Below are 25,119 nucleotides of genomic sequence, written 5' to 3' on the forward strand. Positions count from 1 at the left end.
TGGCTTTTGGACTTACACCAGTGGTGTGGAATGGGCTCTCAGGCCTTTGTCCGCAGACTGAAGGCTGCACTATCTGCTTCCTTACTTTTGAGGTTTTGGGACTCAGACTGAGACACTGCTGGGTTCCTTGCTCCTCAGCTTTAAGACAACCTATCATGAGACTTCACCTTGTGATCATGTGAGTCAATTGTCCTTAATAAACTCCTGTTCATATATACATATATCCTATCAGTTCTGCCCCTCTAGAGAACCCTGATTAATACACTCATTTTCAGGGGAGAAATTCAGCAGGCTGTAGAAATTTGCATAAGTAAAGAGAAGCTGAATGTTGATAGCCAAAATAATGAGGAAAATGACTCAAAGGCATTTCAGAGACTTTTGCAGCAGCCTCTCTCATCACAGGCCAAGAGACCTAGGAGGAATTAATGGTTTTATGAGCCATACCCAGGGTCCCACTGCCTTGTGCAGCCTCAGGACACTGCTTTCTGCATCCCAGCCGACCCAACTTTAACCATAGCTGAAAGGGGCCCAGGTAGAGCTGGGACTGCTGCTTCACAGGACACAAGCTGTAAGCCTTGGCAGCTTCCAAATGATGTTAAGCCTGCAGGAGCACAGAGTGCAATAGTTGAGGTTTGGGAGCCTCCACCTAGATATCAGAGGATGTATGGAGAAACCTGGATATTCCCACAGAAGCCTGCTACAGCAGTGGAACCCTCATTTAGAACCTCTACTAGGGCAATGCAGAGGGGAAATGTGAGGTTGGAGCCCCCACACGGAGTCCCCAGTAGGACACTGCCTACTGGAGTGAGAACACGGGGGCCACCATCCTGCAAACCCCCAAATTTTAGATCCAATATCAGCTTGCATCCTCTGTGTGAAAAAGCTGCAGGCACTCAATGCTAGCCTGTGAGAGCAGATGTGGGGGCTGACCCCTGCAAAGACACAGTGGTGGAGCTTCCCAAGGCCTTGGGAGTCCACTCCTTGTACCAGTGTGCCTGGCTGTGGAACATGGAGTCAAAGGAGATTATTTTGGAGCATTAAGATTTAATAACTGCACTGCTAGGATTTGGACTTGCAAGAGGCCTATAGCCCCTTTCTTTTGGCCAATTTGTTCCTTTGAGAACACAAGTATTTACTCAATGTCTGTCCCCAAATTATATCTTGGAAGTAACTAACTTGTTCTTGATTTTACATGCTCATAAGCAGAAGGGATTAGCCTTGTCTCACCACTTATATTCTGCATGGTACTAGAAGTCCTAGCCAGAGCAATTAGGCAAGAAAAATTAATAAAAGGCATCCAAATAGGAGAAGAAGCCAAACTATCATTCTTTTATCACAATATGAGTCTATACTTAGAAAATCCTAAAGACTCTGCCAAAAGGCTCCTAGAAATGATCAGCTACTTCAGTAAAGTTTCAGGATATAAAATTATTGTGCAAAAGTCAGTAGCACTTCTACACACCTATAACGTTCTAGCTGAGAACCAAATACATAACACAATTTCACTTATAATAGCCACACACACACAAATAAAATACTTAGGAATATATCAAATTAAAGAAGTTAAAGATCTCTACAAGGAGAACTACAAAACACTGCTGAAAAAATTAGAAATGACACAAATAAATGGAAAAATATTCCATACACATGGATTGCAATAACTAATATAGCTGAAATGGCCATCCTGCCCAAAATGATTTACATATTTAATGTTATTTCAATAAAACTACCAATATCATTTTTTATAGAGTTTTCACAGAGAAAGCTATACTAAGATTCCTATGGAAACAAAAAGAGCCCAAATAGTCAAAGCAATCCTTAGCAAAAAGAACAATGCTGGAGGCATCACATTACTTGACTTCAAACTACACCACAAATACATAGTAACTAAAACAGCATGGTAGTAGTACAAAAACAGACTCATAGACCAATGGAACAGAAGAGAGCACAGAATTAAAGCTGTACATTTACCACCCCCTGTTCTTTGACAAACTTGACCAAAAAAAGCAATGGGGAAAGGACTCCCTGTTCAGTAAATAGTGAGGGGATAACTGGCTATTCAAATGTAGAAGAATAAAACTGGACCCCTACCTATAACCATATACAAAAAATAAGGTGGATTATAGACTTAAATGTAAGAACTCAAACTAAAAATTCCAGAAGAAAACCTAGGAAGTACCCTTCTGATTATCAAAGGAGGCAAATAATTTATGGCTAAGTCTCCAAAATCAGTTGTGGCAAAATCAAATTTGCTAAATGAAATCTAATTAAATTAAAGAGCTTCTGCATAGCAAAAGAAACTATCAACAGAGCAACAAAAAACCTACAGAATGGGAGAAAATATTCACAAACTATGTATCCAACAAAAGTGTAATATCCAGAATCTACAAAGAAACTTAAATAATTCAACAAGCTAGTAGCAAATAACCACATTAAAAAGTGGGCAAAAGATATGAACAAACACTTCTCAAAAGACATACAAGTGGCTAACAAACACATGAAAGAAAGCTCTATGTCACTAATCATAAGGGAAATGCAAATGAAGCTCACAATGAGATACTATTGCATACCAGTCAGAATGACTTTTGTTAAAAAGTAAAAACAGGCTGGGCATAGTGGCTCACACCTGTAATCCCAGCACTTTGGGAGGCCAAGGCAGGCGGATCACAAGGTCAGGAGTTCGAGACCAGCCTGGCCAGCATGGTGAAACCCTGTCTCTACTAAAAACACAAAAAATTAGTTGAGCATGGTGGCACACACCTGTAGTCCTAGCTACTCGGGAGGCTGAGGCAGGAGAATTGCTTGAACCCAGCAGGCAGAGGTTGCAGTGAGCTGAGATCGGGCCATTGCACTCCAGCCTGGGTGACAGAGCGAGAATTCATCTCAAAAAAAAAAAAAGAGTAAAAAACAGATGTTGGCAAGGCTGTGGAAAAGGGGGGACACTTATACACTGTTGGACAGAATATAAATTAGTCCAGCCACTGTGAAATGGAATTTTAAGATTTCTCAAAGAACTAAAAGTTGAACTACCATTTGGCCCAGTAATCTCATCATTGAGTATATATTCAAAAGAAAATAAATATTTCTACCAAAAGGACACATGCATGTTCATCACAGTGCTATTCACAATAGCAGAAACATGGAAACATCCCAGGTGCACATAAATAGTGGATTGGATAGAGAAAATGTGGTACATATACAGATGAAATACCATGCAGCCATAAAAAAGGACAAAGTCATGTCCTCTGCAGCAACGTGGATGCGGCTGGAGGCCATTATCCTAAGCAAACTAATGTAAAAACTGAAACAAGAAATATCGCATGTTGTCACTTATAAGAGGAAGCTAAACAATGGGTACATATGGGCATATGTATGGGAACAATAAACATTAGGGACTACTAGAGAGGGGAGGTAGGGACAGGGAAAGTGTTGCAAAACTCTTGAGTACTATGCTCACTACCTGGATGATGGGTTCAATTGTACCCCAAACCTCAGCATCACACAATACAACTCTGTAACAATCCTGCACATGTACTTCCTCATTCTAAAATAAAAGTTGAAAAAGGAAAAAGTACATTTATATGATGAAAGACTGCACAATCTTAGTGTAAAATGTAAATAGAAAATATAAAAATAACAATATATAACACAAACAAAAAAGATTAGTCTTTTTGAAAAGTGTATCATTATGGAGTAAAAAAATGCTTGTTTGGAAGATCAATTTTCTTATTGGAAGAAACTGTTACAAAGAAAGGCTGGAAAAATTTTAACCAAAAACTTTCAGCTGGTTTTAGGGTTATGAGAAAGGAAGTTATAAAACAAGTCAGTTCCTGTCTATTGGTTTGGTAAATCTTCAGACTACCTATTCCACTGATGATCTTGGACCTATGGCTGTAACTTTTATTCAGAACCAGCAAAAGGTTTGCTTTCCAAATATCTTTAGTGTATGAAAGTAAGCTTTAAGTGCCCTGTGGACATCCAGAATTACAATCTGAATTCAGAGGAATACCAAGATGTAGGCTATAACAAAGGTAAAGATTTTTTTCCAAATTACGTGGATGTTGGAAGCAAAGTTTGGCAAAAATCCCAGAACTATTTTTATTACTGTTTTGTTCAGGAAGAGAAAAATTTGTATAAAGGCTATGAATATGAGAACATGAAGCTCAAAAATGCACTAAGCCAACTATGTAGAAGCTGGAAGACAAGAATAATAGACAAAGAGGCATGGTAACTGATGGCTGAAAAGAAGAGTCTGTCATCAATTTTCAAACACTATTTAGGTCTTCCAATGGAAGAAGTGTTTTTATATGGAGTCAAATGATGAACAATCCTCCAGAAAATGACATTAAATCAAGATGAGGAAAAAGTTTTCTCTTAATGAATCACCAAACTACTGACATAGAGACGTACTTGCTTTTGAAAGGGTCCTAGTCACTTTTAGGTTAACTGTATAAGAGTAAAATATTATGAAATCTGGAACTTACTTTACAGTAACCTTCTTTTTTCCACCTCCATGAATAGCCATGCCCCAAACACCCTATATAGCTATTATTGAAATCTCTGTCTCTCACTCACTCACACACACACACACACACACACACACACACACACACACACACACACACACACACATATCAGGATGGATATATATATCCTGATAAAAATTACCTGTATATGAATGATTGCTTCACACAGAAAGTTTATCTATATGTGAAGAACAATAAGATTGTTTTACTGTTTATTTTATTTAAAAAGATCTATAATTTTAAGGAAAATATTGCATCATGATGTTAGCATAAAACATAAATTGGTTTAGATAATACAAGAACTAATTCGTTACCAACAATTAGTATTAACTCAATCCTTACCTTCTCCTTCTTCCCCCAATGCTATACAAACACAATACATAAATTTTGATTAAATAGTTTATATAATTTATTTAATATTAAAAAATACTACCCTCAAGCTTATGCCCTAAGATAAATAATATGGCTTTGGACATGCACACATTAGAAGATAGGAAACAATCATGATCAATTTTAATTTGAAAAGCTTCATGTTCTGAGGTAAAATTTGAATATACAGAGTGGGACTTCAATTGTTTTCGTTTATTTGCTTGTAACAGCATATTAAAAATATAAAGAAAATAATCTAAGATATTGCCAGTAGCAAAACTGTTAGTAATGTTTATATTTTATGTGATTTCCAATTTTATATAATGAACATCTTTAGTGAAAAAAATACATTTAATTTTTGAAGTATATTTAAAATTTTTGATGTGACTCAAAAATGCCATGTTTTGAGAAAGAAGAATGAGAGGTAAATAGTGGGAAATAAAAGAAAGAAATTAGAAAAAATATTGAACAAATAAGAAAGGGTGGATCCTATTGAAGAAGAAAAAAAACAGTGATGGAATTTCAAGAATAAAAGTGCTAGCAGGTGTTAAATCCTCCACTAATCTCTGCAGGACAACAAGGGGACTCAGAGTCATTAAGAAAACTAGGGGGATCCTCTGTGCAGTAGACTAATTGTTCCTTTTAAGGGGCTTCCTATTCAGTTGGAGATGTACACTTGAGACTAAAGACTTATGACTAAACATTTACCAAACAACTGACCATTTATAGTCCAAAAGGAAGACAGCATAAAGTATGCCGATATTGAGAGAATATACAGGGAAGATGTAAAGAAAAATCACTAGAGGGTTAGAATATAAAGGCAGATTTTTAAGGAAGGAAGGCACATAGATTGGTAGAGATAAAGAGTGAAGAAATTTTAACTGGAGAATAGAGCATAGAAAAACACAAATTTAGGAATAGATAAGATGTGCCGGAGGTATGGTGAAATGGTAGTAGACGATGCAAGAACATTCTTACTTCCATATCTCTCACTTGAAGTTGCTGTGAGTGGTAATGGTGAAAAAGAGAGAGGTCCTATGAGTTGAATGGTAGTGATTTCAAAGATATTTACATGTGTTCATGTATTTACTCATTGAAGAAACATTTATTAACAGCCACTATGTGCCAAACATCCTTGAAGGCATTGAGGTTAAAGGAATTAATAACAGAAAAATAAATTTGTGCCCTAGTTTGCTGAGGTTCTAAAGAGAGTAGACAAGCAAATATATAATTAAAATATATAGTATGTCAGATTTTTTAGCATCATTAAAAACAGGAACATAATCGTACCATGGGGTCTCATATAATATGCTAGCCATTGCTGCTTGGTGGATAATATCAATTAAGAGATTTTAATAAAATATGTCACATATGAGCCTTGCCTTAAAATACTGGGTCTTAATGCCTTGTATTGTGTATAAGACAAGAACGACTCTTGTTACTAAGACGATCTGTTACTAATTGGAATAATGAACCCTAGAAATACGATTTACTTTTGTGTGTCAAAACAAAGGAAACAACATGATGTCAGAGATGTCAAAACAGCAAGACATTATTTATTCTTATTCTCTTTACATCTTTGGGTTGTTGAAATTGAGCTTTTCAAATTTGGGGAACTGAATACAGTTAATCTGTGGGTTTCCTGAAATTGTAGAAATGAATACCAATAATCTATAGAATTGCACTCCTCCCAGGAATACAGTTAAGGTGTTTGTTGGGGGGTGGGGGCAGGCAATGATACAGAAAGGTGTTTGTGAATCACATTCAATTTGAGTGAAATTAGCCTGCTAGCATTTCAAATATCAGTTGCTATTAGCATTTCCATGTAGTTCTACGCACACATCTGAATATGAATCTCTCAGGTTATACTCAGAAGTGAGTAACTGTATGGAGGGAAGTATACAACTCTTGTATGTAACCTACACAAAAATCAATTTCCATTAACAAGAGTCTTGTCTTCATGGACTATAGGGAGCGTGAAGTTGCTATATGGAAAAATTTGTTCACTTTTTAAAACATTTCCAAGATACAATGAAAAATAGTATCACTAACATGACCAAAAGTAGAAGCATTCAGACAAAAATACCATCCTAATTTAAAAAATTGTTTTTCAAAACAAGATAGATGAAACACCGAAACAGCTTTTAGGCAGACTATTCAAGAAGACCTTGACAGTGGCAGCATGTGGAGGTTTATCTTTATAAAGAATAAATTGATTTTGAACGATGTTTCCTACAATCTAGACTAGGATGAAGCATCCTCTTCTTCAACATTATCCATCCATGCTATTTTGTTCTCTTTAGACATTTGGAAATAGAGGGATACACACAGGTACATAAACAAAGGACATTTCTGTGTTTTGGAAAATCCTGGGGCACTTATTAGGCTGCCAGAGGAGAACCTGCTGAGTACTGATACACTTTTGTCTACTTCATCAACTCATCTGACAACACATTTTCATTTAGAACTCTTTTATGTTGACTTTCTTCACCCAAATTTTAAAGATCATTTTTTTAAGGATCCTGCTTATTGCCTATCATTGGTAATAAATAATTTTTTAAATCTCATTTTTTATCGGTTTTAGTGTTCCAATTCAGGATGCATTCTGTTTATTTCCAGTGTGCATTGTACAGGTTATAATCTAATTCTGAATTAGACTTAATGGTAAAATTAGCTGGTTTATTTCAACACATATTAGAGATGCCTAGGTAATACTGACTGGTACATGCTATACATGAAAATAATATGTGTTAAAGGAAGATGTACGTACCAAAACTAAATTTACAATATTATTACTAAATCAGAAGTATTAAAAAATTATTAACTATTCATGTAGCAGATCTATTTAAGCACAGTTACCAAAAAACTTTCTCTGTTTATTATATTGTATGCTGCATTAATAATTACAAGGTGAAAAAAACATTTGAAATAGAGGAAATTCTAGTTAAACTTATGTGCTTTTGAAATATTCATGGCTTTTTTTCTTCAATAGAATTTCCCTTCTAAACCATAGTTTGCTTAAGAGGCTATTAATTTTACTCACTGGAGCAAAGTAGCATTTGAATTCCCATTCATTAATTAATTTACTTCTTATTAGGCACCTAGTTTGTGCCAGGGCCCTTACTATGTGCTGAGGATATAATATGAATAAAACAGTCTTTACACTTGTGATGCTCACATTCTAGTTGAGGTGACAGATATAAAAATAAATAACCAAACAATGCAGTAACTGATGTAATACAGGTACACACGCTTCTTCTCCCGTCCCCCAACAAAATAGACCATGGTATACAGTGGTAAATTCTTTAAGGTGGGTGGGAGTTGAGAAGGTTCTTCAGAGAACAAATTATATGAACTTTACCTTAAATAATACATACACCTGCTAGTTTGAAAAGGAATTTATGAAAAAGTGCTCTACATCACTAATCATTAGAGAAATGCAAATCAAAACCACAATGAACTACCATCTTACACCAGTCAAAATGGTTATTATTAAAAAGTGAAAAAATAACAGATTCTGGCAAAGTTGTGGAGAAAAGAGAACATTTATACACTGCTGGTTATAATGTAGGTTAATTTAGCCATGTGGAAAGCAATGTGGCAATTTCTCAAAGAATGGAAATACTATTTGACCCAGTATTCCCGTTATTGGATATATGCTAAAAGGAATATAAATTATTCTACCATAAAGACATATAAATGCATATGTTTATAGCACTATTCACAATAGCAGAGTCATGGAATCAACCCAAATGCCCATCAGTGGTAGACTGGATAAAGAAATTGTGGCATGTATATACGATGGAATACTATGCCGCCACAAATAAAAAATGAGATTATGTCATTTGCAGTGACATGGGTGGAGGTGGAAGCCATAATCCTAAGTGAACTAACAGAAGAAACCAAGACAAAATACCACATGTTGTTACTTATAGGTGAGAGCTAAGCACTGAGTACAGATGGACACAAAGAAGAGAACAACAGACACCAGGGGCTACCTGAGGATGGAGAGTGAGAAGAGAGAGAGGATTGAAAAACTACCCTATGGAGTAATATGCTTACTATTTTGGTGGCAAAATAGTATGCACACAAAACCCTCAGGACACACACTTTACTTATATAATGAACCTGTACATAACAAATCTGTACTCCTGAACCTAAAATAAAAGTTTAAAACAAAGAAAGAAAGAAAATGGCAACAAAGCATTCAGAATGTTACATAAACGTAGTTGATAAAGCAGCAGCATGGATTGAGAGGATTGTCTGCAATTTTGAAAGAAGTTCTATTGTGGGTAAATGCTATCAAACATCATCAAATGCTACAGAGAAATCTTTAGTAAAAGGTAGAGTCAATCGATGCGACAACCTTCATTGTTATCTTAAGAAATTGCCACAGCCACTCCAACCTTCAGTAATCACCACCCTGATCAGTCAGCAGCCATCAACTTTGAGGCAAGACCCTCCACCAGCAGAAAGATTAAGACTTAATGAAGACTCAGGCAATCATTAAATTTTTTTAGCAATAAAGTATTTTTGAATTAAGGCATGTACTTTTTAAAGACATAATGCTATTGTACACTTAATGTACTATAATATAGTGTAAACATAACTCCCAAATCCCTGGGGTTACAGATATGAACCACTGAACCTGGCTTTGTCTGATTCACTTTATTGTGATATTTGCTTTATTGCTGTGGTCTGGAATGGAATTCCCAATATCTTTGATATATGCTTGTATAAAATTTAATATTGTACTCTCTCTTATGTTTAGAATATTTTTAAAAAGTATTTCTGAATAGACTGGGTGCTGGACTGAAAGGTTTCCATGTTCATTTTAGCTCAAATGTCTGTAAGTCACAATATTTTATGCTACAAGCTGACTATAGCAAGCCCATCTAAGAAAAGAACCAAGCAGTAAGGGCTGGTCAGAATTTCATTCTCAAAGTGTTGTTGGAAAGAATACAGGAATATATATTCATCCCTTCTGAGTACTGCAGTGAGCTAATAAAAGAGCTAATAAATGGACTATGGTAAACAAGAGGCCATGTTGCAATAATATCCCATTACCACCATTCCATAAAAGAGGAAGATATTGCCTAAAATGGGAGGTTAGTATGGAGATTGACAAATGTATTTGGTGGTTTAGAAAGTTAATTACAAACTATGCTTGGAGTGAGCTTCAGGTGAGTTGGACACTTACTTTTCTGCAAATCTTAAAGTAAAGCAAGAAGGGGGTTCTCTTTCCTAGGATTATTTCTTAGAACATTATCTAGAAAGAGAAGTGTAACAAGAAAATAGGAAGAGCTCATACACAAACAAATAAAATTTCATTATAATATAATTTATTTGCACATCATCTCTTTGTCTAAAGGCTTATTGTCATGTTTTCTTGGGACTGTATCATTCTCTTAAGGTAGAAGTAGTCTTCTGTTGTTGAACACATGGAAGCATAGTGTGGGGTGGTGGTTACCAGAGGCTGGGAGACGGGAGAATTGGGGAGATGTTGGTCAAAGGAAAAAAGCTTTCAGTTAGGTAAGAAGAGTAAATTCAAGAGATCTATTGGATATCATGGTGATGATAGTTAAAATCAATACATTGTATACTTGAAAATTGTGAAAAGAGTAGATTTTATGTTCTCCCTACAAAAAAGATGAGATAATGTATATATTAATTATCTTGATTTAGTCATTTTACAATGTATACATGTATTAAAACATCATGTATACCATAAATATATACATTTTTATCTGTCAATTAAAATTTTTAAAAATAAAATAGATAATAAAAAAAGAAGTTTAAAGTGATATGGGAGATATTTCAAGCAGAGAAAATATAATAGAAGTATGAAAAGGGGTAGAACATTCAAAAATGGAGAGGAATATCAGAGAGAAGTAATATAATATAATAGTCTGAGAGCTGCAGGGAGAGGCCAACATGAAATGTTGTTCTTGCAGTATGCACAGGAAGATATTTGAATCCTGATGTGTGTGTGTGTGTACCTACATGCATGCTGCATTTGTGAGAATTCATGAATAAGTAGAGGGTGATACATATGTAATTTAACCCTATTTCATATGTTCTGTGTTATAGATGTATCCATGTTTTTTCTTTTATACTGAATTTATGCTCAGATATTAAAAAATACTGTTACATGTGATTTGCTTTTTAAATGAAGACAAGCATTTAATAAAGTCATCCTTGGATATTCTAGAAATAGAAGGATGAAAATTATTTCTTGGATGGACTTTATTTCATGCATGCACTTTTCCACTAGTGGAACCATCCACACTAGTTATGTTTCACTTTTAAAAATAAACTAGCGAACAATATATTCTAAAGTGTTCTGAAAAAGTAAATATGAACTCATATTATTGGGAGACTCTGGTATTTGGGTTAGACATTTAGAAATTTAAATATATTTTCTGTTTTGGACTATGAAGGTGAATACTATTGATATGAAGAATGATTCTCCCCCTACTGTTTCCATGTCTCCTATGAAATGCACTTTAGCCCTTGTACTGCTGAATGACAACATTTTACACTTCATAAGCTGTATCCTGAAAATTCAGGCTATGACATTTGTTATGATGTCACTAATGCCACAGATTGATATCTTGGGTTCTTTTCAACTGAGATTCCAATTGCTTGCAAGAGATGGGCCTAAATAATGCTTGCTCCTAAGTCAATTATTTGAAAATAGAACCCATAATGTGAGATTTACTATGACACTGTTAACTTTGTAGTGAATTGAAGTGTTTGTAGCATCCGTAAAATTGACTGATAGTTTCTTATACTGCCAGAACTTCTACAGAGAATAAGACATTTATGTTCAGAAAAGCAGCAAGGTCAAACAACTACAAAAGGTGGATGGGAAATGCTGCTTTTGATTTTATAAAAATACTGAAAGTAGATTACACAAATGCTTTGCTTCAAGGAAGTGAATGTATGGGAAAGAAAATGCTGACAGAAAGGGAAGAAGATAAGGCGAAACAGATTCATGGGGCACTGGTTTGAAAAGTAAATAGATGAAAATTGGTTCAGATAATCTAGTTGATGTCTTATAATATTTTATTTGGGGGATGAATTTATTAGATATGCTCCTTTTTGGAAGGTGCAAATACACACTACCATATGTAAGGAAGAAATCACACAGCCAACAATAGTCAAAGGAGGAAAAAATAATACTCTTAATCTATTCAGTCTGTTCCTTCGTTCTATAAAATGGACACTAAGTTGTCAAATTTGCATAAGGAAGTACTTCATGTGAGGACTGAAGAGTAGTTTCTTCCTCCTTCTACCACCATATATAAATTATTAGAGTAATTTTCTCCCATGCATAACTTTGGTAGAGTGCATTATTTTCCCCTGTGAGAATGAAAGAGCTGAACCCTGCTATAGGCTTCTTTCTTCCAACACAGATATATATTCTATAGTATCAAAGCCCAATACTAACATGTAGCATGGTGATTTTTTTTTTTTTTTACAGTATACTACCACTTGTATAAAACAAGGGTAACACTATATATTCTTTTAAAGTTTAATTAGTTTTTAGATAGATAATAGTTGGACTTGGTGATTTTATATTTTATGTGAGTTTACTACTTTTCCAAAAAAAGTTCGAATTCATTCCCCTAAGCATGTCCTTTTTGTAAATAATTCCTCACTTTCTCTCTTTAGTTTTCAAAAGTCTTTAGGTGATCTAGTAACTCCTCCATACTCATATTCTCCCTCAATCTTATCAGGTAGTCACTAATTATATAGAAGGCTATAATTCCTGACAGACAAATTTGTCCATTTACTTGGTTCTGATTCCCACGATATTCCAATAATTGCATTGCACATTAGTAAGATTCTAGGCAGGTCTGTGGGGCTCTTATACTGAGAGTCTTAATTAAACTTGCTCTAAATTAAAACAGACTTTGCTAAGACTCTTGTCAGGCCAGCTTTACAGGCTTGCCTAAGACACAGGAGGTAATGCCACTATCAGTGGAAGCATGACAGGGATCAGGACCTATGCATTGGACTTGATGATTCACTGGGATATAATTTATTACACCTACTAGACCTGCTAATATGATGGAAGATAAGCAGGGGGGTAGGAAGATTAGGAAAGAATATATAATATTGGGACAAAGAATAAAATTATATAATCTCATAGTGCTACTACATGTTTTTCCCCAAAACAAAATGGAAACAAAAGCTTTATTTTATAGTATGAAGAAGCTGGAAGAACAATTAAACATCTAGTGAATCTCCTAGGTTTTAATTTATTGAGGTTAGCACTGGCCTTTGTCTTCAAAGCCCAATCAACATTTTAAAAAATTATCTGTTGACCCCTCATCATTTAATAATGCCAGTTAATGACCAGATTCCTTCTATAATTCAATGACCTCATGTTCTCTTCATTCAATACTTAACTCAGGAAAACCGTTCTCTGAAAACGATCTAATTAATTAATTTACACTAATGTATGAATATAATAAGGTTTAAATTATTATGTTTTCAGAGTTATTTATATTTTGACTGAAAGGAAAACCCCTGCTTAGTTTAATACCAAACTACGAATCTGGAAATATGAAATTTCAAATTTGGTATGGTTTATTGGAACAATGTTTTCTTCTGGAATATCTTGTTTGGTTATGGATCAAATTTTTCATCATAGTAGCTCATGCCTATACATAAATTTTATTTAGTTGAAATCTACTAGATTATTTCACAGGCAGTCGTATTCCTCTGAACTATGTGAAGTTTTTGTATAGAAAAACAACAATGACAATAACAACAGCAACAATAATTAATTTTGTTTTTGCATTAGTCAAGGTTCTCTAGAGGGACAGAACTAATAGAATAACATATATATATATCATACATATATATCCAAATATATATATATAAAGGGGAGTTTATTAAGTAGTATTAACTCACATGATCACAAGGTCCCACAGTACTCCATCCGCAAGCTGAGGAGCAAGGAAGCCAGTCCGGAGTTGGAGTCTGATGTTTGAGGGCAGGAAGCATCAAAGCATCAAACCAGCATCAAACTAGCACAGGATAAAGATGTAGGCTGGGGGGTGGCTAAGCCAGTTTAGCCTTTTCATGTTTTTTCTCCCTGCTTTGTATTCTCTGGCAGTTGATTAGATGGTGTCCCCCCAGATTAAGGGTGGATCTGCCTTCCCCAGCCCACTGACTCAAAAGTTAATCTACTTTGGCAACACCCTCACAGACACACCCAGGATCAATACTTTGCATCCTTCGATCCAATCAAGTTGACCCTAAGTATTAACCATCACAAGTCCAATCCTTGTCAACTTGAACTCATACACATCTCCTGAAATCATACATAATCTTCAAATAAAGACAATAATAAGGTCATAATTACACCTAACATAATACAACTATCCTTCATACAACTGTAAACTCACCAAACCCCAATACAAATGCTATTACATAAGTCAACAATATATAATGCTGGTATGAAGTGAATAACTCTTAAGTCACAAGATAGATGAAAAAGGAAATAAAATGAAGCTATTTTCTTAATACAAATGTATACATGCACAAACATGTTTTTAACAAAAGAAGTAGGAAATACTCATGACAATTACAGTTCTCATTTCTGCAACTGGTCACGTGGTCATAGCTGGTATTGATGACTACCTTCTTCCATTACCCATTCTGTATTCCCTTTGGTTATTTTCCTTGTGGTCTGACCCAAACCTTCATTACTAAGAAGTCTGAGCCATTTGCTGTCTTGCCTGGATTGAGCTATTGTAGTTTCCCATTGACCTTAATCACAGAGCATGGTAATACTAAGAGACACCCTAGTGGATCTCCTGTATTCCATTCATACTCTTCCTTACCTCCATTATGGAGTAGTAGACTGATTTCATCTTGATAGTCCAGATCAATCACCCCAGCCAACACTGTAACTCCTTTCTTAGCCAGTTGACTTAAAGGTAAGAGGAGCCCAAAGTGTCCACTTCCTTATGTAACTTACTTGTGCCTTCAGCTTACTTCCAGTTTATTGGAATCATGATTGTGTCTCCTGGTGGCAGTGTTCCTTCCTCTGGAACTAAGACCTCTAAGCCAGCAGAAGGTAATGTTGCAGGAACAGGAAGGAAAAATTTTGCTACTTAGTCACTAGGGGTGATGGTGAGTGGCGGCACTTTCACTTCTCCCCCTTGATTCCTGGACCCATGAATCCTGGCTATGGGAGAAACAGTATTGGATGCTGATTCAGAGTATACATGGCCCTCTGGAGAACTTTTCCCCAGCTCTGCAAAGTATTGTTACCTAGTTTGCATTGTAATTGAGACTTCAAAAGGCCATTCCACTGTTATATCAATCCAGATGCTTCAGGATGATGGGAAACATGGTAAAACCAGTGAATTCCTTAAGCATGAGCCCACTACTGCATTTCTTTAGCTGTAAAGTGAGTGCCTTGGTCAGAGACAATGCTATGTGGAATACCATAACGATGGTTAAGGCATTCTGTGAGTACGTGAATGGTAGTCTTGGCAAAAGTTTTGCATGGAGGATATGCAAACCCATATCCAAAGTAAGTGTCTATCCCAGTGAGGACAAACCTCTGCCCTTTCTATGTTGTAAGAGGTCCAATATAATCAAACTGCCACCAGGTAGCTGGCTGATCACTCCAAGGAATGGTGCCATATTGCGGTCTCAGCATTGGTGTCTGCTGCTGGCAAACTGGGCACTCAGCAGTGGCTGTAACCAGGTCAGCCTTGGTGAGTGGAAATCCATGTTGCTGAGCCCATGTGTAACCTCCATCCCTGCCACCATGGCCACTTTGTTCATGGGCCCATTGGGCGATGACAGGGGTGGCTGAGAAAAGAGGCTGAGTCATGTCCACAGAACAGGTCATTATATCAAGTTCATTATTACAATCCTCCTCTACTGAGTTCACCCGTTGTTGAGTACTTACATTGGATATAAATATCTTCACAGTTTTTGATCACTTAGAGATGTCCATCCACAGACCCCTTCCCCAAGTGCCTTTGTTACCAATTTTTCAATCATGCTTCTTCCAAGTCCTAGACTATCCAGCCAAACCACTGGATACAGCCCATGAATTAGTATCTAATCACACATCTGGCCCTTTCTCCTTCCATGGAAAGTGCACAACCAGTTGCACTGCTCAAAGTTCTGCCCTGGGAAGATTTCCCTTCAGCCCTGTCCTTCAGAGATGTCCTAAAAAGGGGCTGTAGTGCTGCAGCTATCCACTTTCGAGTGGTGCCTGCATATCGTGCAGAACCATCTGTGAACCAGGCCCTAATCTTCTATTTCTCTGTCAACTGATCATAGGGAATGTCCTATGAGGCCATCAGCACAGGCTGGGGAAGACAAGGCAGAGTGGCAGGATTGGAGACCATGGGCATTTGAGCCACTTACGTAATTTACTTGTGACTTCAGGACCTGCTCAAGCCCGATTACGTATATACCACTTCCATTTGGTGATGGAATGCTGCTGTGCATGACCCACTTTATGGATAGATAGTGTCAGAAAGCACCGAGTTCATGATAGGCAGCTCAGGTCGCATGGTGACTTGATGACTCCTAGTGAAACGTTCAGTTTCCACCAAAGCCTAGTAACAGGCCAAGAGCCGGTTCTCAAAAGGAGAGTAGATATCTGCAGTAGATTGCAGGGCCTTGCTCCCAAATCCTAGAGGCCTTCACTGTGATTCACCTATGGCGGCCTGCCAGAGGCTCCAAACAGCATCCATATCTGCCGCTGACACCTCAAGCACCATTTGATCTGCTAAGTCATATGGCACAAGTGGCAGAGTGTGATGGTTAATACTGAGTGCCAACTTGATTGGCTTGAAGGATACAAAATATTGATCCTGAGTGTGTCTGTGAGGGTGTTGTCAGAAGAGATTAACATTTGAGTCAGTGGGCTGGGGAAGGCAGACCCACCCTTAATCTTGTGGGCACAATCTAATCAGCTGCCAGTAAATATAAAGCAGGCAGAAAAACGTGAAAAGGAGAGAATGGCCTAGGCTTCCAGCCTACATCTTTCTCCTGTGCAGGATGCTGCCTGCCTTCAAACATCAGACTTGAAGTTCTTCAGTTTTGGGACTCAGACTGGCTCTCCTTGCTCAGCAGCTTGCAGACACCCTGTTGTGAGACCTTGTGATCATGTAAGTTAATGCTTAGTAAACTCCCCTTTATATAATTATATGTATATCCTATTAGTTCTGTTTCTCTGGAGAAATCTAACTAAAACACAGAGCAACTTGCACAGTAGCCTGGACCTATTGCAGAGCCTTCTCCTGTTCTGGACTCCACTCAAAAATGGTAGCCTTTTGGGTCACTTGATAAATTGACCAGATTAACACACCCAAATGTGGAACGTGTTGCCTCCAAAATCCAAATAGGCACACTAGGCCTTGTATCTCTTTCTTGGTTGTAGGAAGGGCCAAATTCAGCAACTTATGCTTCACCTTGGAGGAAATATATCGACAGTCCCCACACCACTGGACCCCTAGGAATTTTACTGAGGTAGAAATTCCCTGAATTTTAGTCGGATTTATTTCCCATCCTCTGGCATGCAAATGTCACACAAATAATTACAGTACGTTTGCTACTTCCTGCTCACTGGATCCAGTCAGCCCAATGCCATCTATGTAATGGACCAGGCTGATATCTTGTGGAAATGGAAAGTGATCAAGGTATCTCCCAATAAGATTATGACACAAATCCAGAGAGTTGATGTACCCCTGAGGTAGGACAGTAAAGGTATATTGATGGCCTTGCCAGCTGAAGACAAATTGCTTCTGGTGGGCCTTATGGACAGGAATGGAGGAAAATACATTTTCCAAGTCAACGGCTGCATGCCAAGTACCAGAAAATGTGTTAATTTGCTCAAGCAATGAAACCACATCTGGTACAGCAGCTGAAATTGGAGTCACCACTTGGTTAAGCTTACGACAATCCACTGTCATTTTCCAAGATCTGTTTCTCTTCTGCACAGGCCAAATGGGAGATTTGAATGGGGATGTGTTGTGAATCACCACCTTTGTGTCTTTCAAATCCTTGAGGGCGGGACTAATATCCACAATCCCTCCAGGGACGGAATATTGTTTTTGATTTACTATTTTTCTAGGTAGAGGCAGCTCTAATGGCTTCCATTTGGCCTTTCCCACCCTAATAGCCCTCACCCTACCAGACAGGGAGCCAATGATGCGTTCTGCATCATTGTTCTGCCAATTATGCATTCTGACACTGAAGAAATGACCACAAGATGAGTATGGGGAAACACTGGATCATCTCTGTGACATGAGCTAAAACTCCATTAATTACCTGACCTCTATAGCTCCTACTTTAACTGGAGGACCACAGTGACATTTTTTATCCCATGGAATCAACATTAGTTCAGAGCCAGTGTCCAGTAGTCCCAGAAACATCTGATCATTTCCCCTTCCCCAATGCACAGTTACTCTGGTAAAAGGCCAGAGTTTTCTTTGGGGGAAGGATGGGAGAAAGATTCACTGCATAAATTGTCGGTTACGTATTGTGGTCCTTTCTCAAGGGGACCCAGCCTCCCCTTCATTCAAGAGGTTCTGGGTTTATAAACTGTCTCAAGTCTGGAAATTGATTGAGGGGCCATGATTCTCTGTTTTTATAATTTAAATTAGTCTTTTGTCCATTCAACCTGGAAATTTTTTGCTTGTGTAAATTAAGTAGAAATGCAGTAGGCTTTCTATTAATTTCACTTCTAGAAACACCGTGATTAATTAGCCAATGCCAGAACTCTACACAAGCCAGACTATTCTGATTGCCACTTTGCCTCTGATGTCCATTACCGTAGCCATGCCCACTTTGCCTTTGACTATCAAGTGCTGCCGCTTGGTCCATGCCACCCCGGGATCCAGTTATTCCCACTGTATTTAAATCTTGTAGTTGAGCCACTGCAGTGTCCACTGTTAGGTCTGACATACAGAGAAGAGCAATTACAGGGCTCTTCAAATACACAGGTGCTGCCTTCACAAATCTATTTCACAAGTGTCGTTCAAGGGTGTATCTTCTGGACCCTCCCAGCTGGGATGAATCGGTGTAAAGTGACTAATCCACACCACCATCGCAATCTCCTTCAGCTTTTGGATCCCTTCCTCTACATTAACCCATGGGAAATCAGGCATTTCCAGCTCACTCACAGTGGGCCATCTTTTAATCCACATCTCAGTGAACCAAGCAGATAAACTATTAGAACTTTTTTAAAATCCCTGAGCTGCAACATTGAATTCAGAATTCATACTAAGTGGGCCTGAATCAATAAATTCAGCCTGATCCAACTCAATGTTCTTTCCGCCACTATCCCATACCCTTAATATCCATTTCCATGCCTAACACTCAGATCTTCACCTCTAGGGGCCCACCGAGACTTGTCTAGTTATAGGTCTGGAAGCAAACAGAGGTGTTGGGGGTAGCTCCTGAGGAGAATCAACCTTATTTTGCCTGGCAACTGCCTCAGGGGAGGCTATCACTGTTGCTTCAGACAGTGCAGAGTTTGTCTCCTCCGACAAAGGTGGAAAGACTGATGACAGCATGGGTCGGGAAGGGGATGTTGCCACTACTAGAATAAGGAAGCTGTTTTTTTGTTTTTGTTTTTGTTTTTGTTTTTTCTGGCAAGAAAATTTCATCAGAGTTTACAAGCTCAGTGTCCCCAGCTTAATCAGGGTCCTTCCACATGTTCCTATTCCAAGTTGCAGGGTTACATTTTTTTTCAATCAATGCCCTCACTTTAAAAGTAGATACCTGGCAAGGCTGGGTATGCACCTTTCATTGCAGGTAAGTCACTCGCATGATAAGAGCTTGTGTCTGATTTTCCACAATTTCATCTCTTTCTCTACAGAAGATAAGACTCTCACTCAGAGCAATCTTAGCAGATTTGAGGGAACACCCTCACAGATACACCCAGGATCAATATAATCAAGTTGACACTCAATATTAACCATCACAGCTTTTCATCCAGAACTGTATAAGTAAGAAAGAATGATATACTTCCATTAACAGGTAAAATATTTTTGAAATACCTCCTAAATTAAATTTATTTATTGGTAGGCCAATATCTCCCTTCAAACCTTTTCAATAAGTCATAGCCATCATATTGGTTTAGGAAAAAACAATATATAATGTTGAGTACATGTAAAACATGAAACTTTTCCCATTTGGCCCAGGAATAATGGCAAAAAGTACTAGATAGACAGAAAGTAGAATTCCGCTTTTCACATCTGGGAGGATTCTGGAGAAAACAAGAGAGTCATTTGAATAAAGTCAGATGTCAGGATTCTAATCCACATTGCCAAACCCCAACTCCAAATTGATTCAGAACTTCATGGTGTGTGAGTGTGTGTGTGTGTGTGTGTGTGTGTGTGTGTGTGTATTATGGCCAGTGTCTGTAGAGATATCTAAGTATGTATAGAAGAGATTTAAGATATTAAGCTTAGTGTCTCATTTTCTTAAGTATAGTAGGTAATATGGACTGAATTGTGTCTTCCCCAGATTTATTTGTTGAAGCCCGCACCCCCAATGTGATTGTATTTGGAGATAAGATTTTCAAAAGGTTATTCAGATCAAATTAGGTCATAAATGTGAGATCCCCATCCCATAGAGCTGGTGACCTTATAAGAAGAGGAAGAGAAAGAGAAAGAGAAAGAAATTCATTTCCACCCTCAAACCCTGCACACAGAGAAAAAAGTCCATGTGAAGACACAGCTAGAAAGAAGCTGGTTTTCTGTTTGTTTTGAGACGGAGTCTTGCTCTGTCACCCAGGCTGGAGTGCAATGGCGCGATCTCGGCTCATTTCAACCTCTGCCTCCCAGGTTAGAGCGATTCTCCTGCCTCAGCCTCCTGAGTAGCTGGGATTACAGGTGCGTGCCCAGGTAATTTTTGTATTTTTAGTAGAGACGGGGTTTCACCATGTTAGTCAGGCTGGTCTCAAACTCCTGACCTCATGATCCACCCGCCTCGGCCTCCCAAAGTGCTGGAATTACAGGCATGAGCCACCACGCCTGGCCGAAAGCAGCTGGAAGCCAGGAAGAGAACACTCACCAGGTACCAAATAGGATGGAACTTGATCTTCGATATCCAAGACTGCAGAACTGTAAGAAAATAAATATCTGCTGTTTATGCATCCTGGTCTGTGGTATTTTGTTGTGGCAACCTGCACTAACTGAGACAGTGGAGTAGGTTGGTAAGTCTCTAACAGCCCCAACCACTGTTGTTTTCAACATGGTAAGAGATAAATTGGTGGGTGCCACATATATAGATGAGCCTGAAGCAGTGTTCTTGGTTCCCCAAATGTACACAAATACAAAGGATTCAGAAGTTGTACTGTACTTCAGTAAGGTGCCTTGGAAGTGCTAAGAGTTTAGGTGGATAACCCAAGGAATGTATTCAGGAAAATGAGATTGTTTTTGATGATGACACTGAGTCTTTGAATAAGTGGCTGAACCATTAGCTGTCTAAGTAAGACACAGCCCATCACTCCAAAAACCAAATATGATTTATCTTATTTTAGAACTCACCAGTACAGAGATCAAATAAGTCTAGCCACTCTTCAGCAGGGATCTGCAAAGATCCAGAGACCAACCACCACAATTAATTAAATTGCATGAGCATACTGTTCCTTGAACTATCAGGATTCCATCTTGTAAGAGATAATTGGAGGAAGTCTTAAAGACTAAGAACTTATCTCAGTCTATTATTATAAAGTGAGTAATATCAAGTAAATGCTTAAATTATTGAATTGGTCTCACACTGAGTTTGGCAGAAAAATGATTTACTAGTTTTCTCTTCATTTATGTCTGACCAAGTTGTCTAATGGATGGGAGTCTGTCAGAAATACTGGATTGTTAATTTCTGGAGAAAATAAAGAAGTTATATTGTATTTGCACAATTTAAAATACTGTGAATAAATTTTTAAATTGCAAAACATTTTTTTCCTTGAGGTTTTCATTTCCCTGTGGTACAATAAATAAATAAATAAATAAAATGAAATTCCTATTAAGGATCCTAAGGATCACCTTTAAGCAATTGGTAGTTGCTGGTTGAAGTGTTGGGCTAAAAAAGATTCTATGGCTTCATCTTTGCTCAGAGGAAATAAATGCCATTGTTGATGATGGGTGTTTGCCCTAGAAATGGCATGGTGTAACAGAAGTGCACCTGCTTAGTAGTGACAATGGCTTTTGCTAATGTGATGTAGTTGGTCTCCACGTAGAAAGACTTTTCTCAACCCAACACTTGACATTTCTTTAAGGTGCTATTAGCTCCCTCGATATGAGTGAAACACTGCATCTACCTCTTTATTCTAGGTGGAAGACATACTGCATTTTCAGAGTTAACTGTTCTTTTATTTGGGAAAATGTCTTGATGCCACTTTATGAACATCTTGGATTGTTGAAGGACCTTAGTTGCTCACCATGGTGTTTAAGTCAGGTAAACAGGGTTTTTCAGGAAACATAAATTCTACATCAGAGGTGACCCAAACAGTTTCTTTTCTTTCTTTTTTTTATTGCTGTGTTTTTGCTTTTTTTTGTGAGAATTATCCATTCTAGATATCAACTACCTCATTTTTTTTCTTTGTTTATTTTAAAGATTTTGCTTTTATTTTAGATATAGGGGGTACATGTGCAGAGATGTTCATGGAAATGTTGCATGACGCTGAGATTTCTAGTGTGGATCCCATCACCCAAGTAGTGAGCATAGTACCTGATAGGTAGTTTTTTAACCCATCTCTCCTTCCACTCTCTAGTCATCCACAGTGTCTATTGTTCCCATATATGTGTCCACATGTGCTCACTGTGTAGCTCCCACTTATAAGTGAGAACGTGGTATTTGGTTATCTGTTCCTGCATTAATTTGCATAGGAATACGGCATCCAGCTTCATCCATGTTGCTGCAAATGTCCTTATTTCATTATTCTTAATATATATGTGGTAGTATTCAATGGTGTATATGTACCACATTTTCTTCACCCAGTTTACTATTGATGGGCACCTAGAATGATTCTATGTCTTAACTATTGTTAATAGCATGGCAATGAATATATGAGTGTGTGTGTCTTTTGGGTAGAATGACTTATGTTCTTTTGGGTATATACCCAGTAATGGGATTGCTTGGGGAATGGTAACTCTGTTTCAAGTTTTTTGAGAAATCTCCAGACTGCTTTCCACAATGGCTAGACCGATTTACTTTCCGACTAACAGTGTATAAGCAATTCCTTTTCTCTGCAGCCTCACCAGCATCTGCTGTTTTTTTGACTTTTTATTAATAGCTCTTCTGACTGCTAGGAGATGGTGTCTCATTGTGGTTTTAATTTTCATTTTTTAATGATTAATGATGATGAGTATTTTGTATATGTTTTTGGGCACTTGTATGTCTTCCAGAAGAGTTCATGACCTTTGCCCATTTTTAATGGGGTTGTTTCTTAGTTTGTTGATATGTTTAAGTTCCCTATAGATTCTTGGTATTAGGCCTTTGTCAGATATATAGTTTGCAAATATCTTCTCCCATTCTGTAGGTTGTTTCCTCTGTTGATAGTTTCTTTTGCTGTGCAGAAGCTGCTTAGTCTAATTAGGTTCCATTTGTCTATTTTTGTTTTAGTTGCAAATGCTTTGGGGGAGTTAACCAAAAATTCTTGGCCAAAGCTGATGTTGAGCAGGGTATTTCCTAGGTTGCCTTCTAGGAGTTTTTACAGTTTAAGGTCTTACATTTAAATCTTTAATCTGTTTTGAGTTTATTTTTGTATATGGTAAAAGGTCATTGTCTGGTGTCAACCTTCGGGATATGGTTAGCCAGTTATCCCAGAATCATTTATTTAATACAGACTCCTTTTCCCATTGCCTGTTTTTGTTAACCATGTTTAAGATCAAATGGTTGTAAGTCTGCAGCTTTATTTCTGAGTTTTCTATTCTGTTCCATTAGTCTATGTGTCTGTTTTTGTATCTGTATCATGCTGTTTTGTTTACTGTAGCTTTATAGTGTAGTTTGTAGTTAGGTAGCGTGGTGCCTCCAGCTTTTTTTTTGTTTTTTTGCTTATGATTGCTCTGGCTATTTAGGCTCTTTTTGGTTCCATATAAATTTTAGAATACTTTTTCTAATTCTGTGAAGAATGATATTGATAATTTGATAGAAATAGCATTGCATTTGTAAATTGCTTTGGCAGCATGGTCATTTCCATGATATTAATTCTTCTAATCAATGAGAATGGAGTGTTTTTCCATTTATTTGTGTTGTCTCTGATATCTTATAGTAAGGATTTGTAGTTTTCCTTGTAGAGATCTTTCACTTCCCTGATTAATTGTATATCTAGGTATTTTATTCTTTTGGTGGCTATTGAAGTGGGATTGTGTTCTTTATTTCATTCTCATGTAGATATTGTTGGTATATAGAAATGCTACAGATTTTTGTATGTAGATTTTGTTTCCTGAAACTTTACTGATAACATTTATCAATTCTAGGAGCCTTTAGGCAGAACCTTTAGGATTTTCTAGCTCTAGAATCCTATTGTCAATAAAGAGAGAAGGAGTTTGACTTCATTTTTTTTTCTATTTGGATGCCTTTTATTTCTTTCTCTTGTGCGATTGCTCTGTCTAGGACATCTAGTACTATGTTGAGTAGAGGTGGTGAGAGTGGGTATCCTTGTCTTGTTGTACTTCTCAAAGGGAATATTTTGAGGTTTTGCTCATTCAGTATGATGTTGGCTGTGGGTTCGTCATAGATGGCTCTTCTTATTTTTAGGTATGTTCCTGCATTAGTCTGTTTACACGCTGCTTATAAAGACATATCTGAGACTGGGTAATTTACACAGGAAATGGGGTTTAATGGACTTACATTTCTGCATGGCTGGGGAAGCCTCACAGTCATGGTGGAAGGTGAAAGGCACATCTTACACAGATGGCAGCAGGCAAAGGCAGAACGAGCTTGTGCAGGGAAACTCCCGTTTATACAACCATGAGATCTTGTGAGACTTATTCACTATCATGATAATAGCACAGGAAAGACTTGCCCCCATGAGTCAATTACCTCTCACCAGGTTCCTCCCACAACATGTAGGAACTGTGGGAGTTACCATTCAAGATGAGGTTTCTGTAGTGACACAGCCAAACCATATCATTCTGCCCCTGGCCTCTCCAAAATCTCATGTCCTCACATTTCAAAACCAGTCATGCCCTCCAAACAGTGCCCCAAAGTCTCAACTCAT

The sequence above is a fragment of the Pongo pygmaeus genome, chromosome X, assembly GCF_028885625.2.
Source record: "Pongo pygmaeus isolate AG05252 chromosome X, NHGRI_mPonPyg2-v2.0_pri, whole genome shotgun sequence".
In the NCBI taxonomy this organism is placed as follows: domain Eukaryota; kingdom Metazoa; phylum Chordata; class Mammalia; order Primates; family Hominidae; genus Pongo; species Pongo pygmaeus.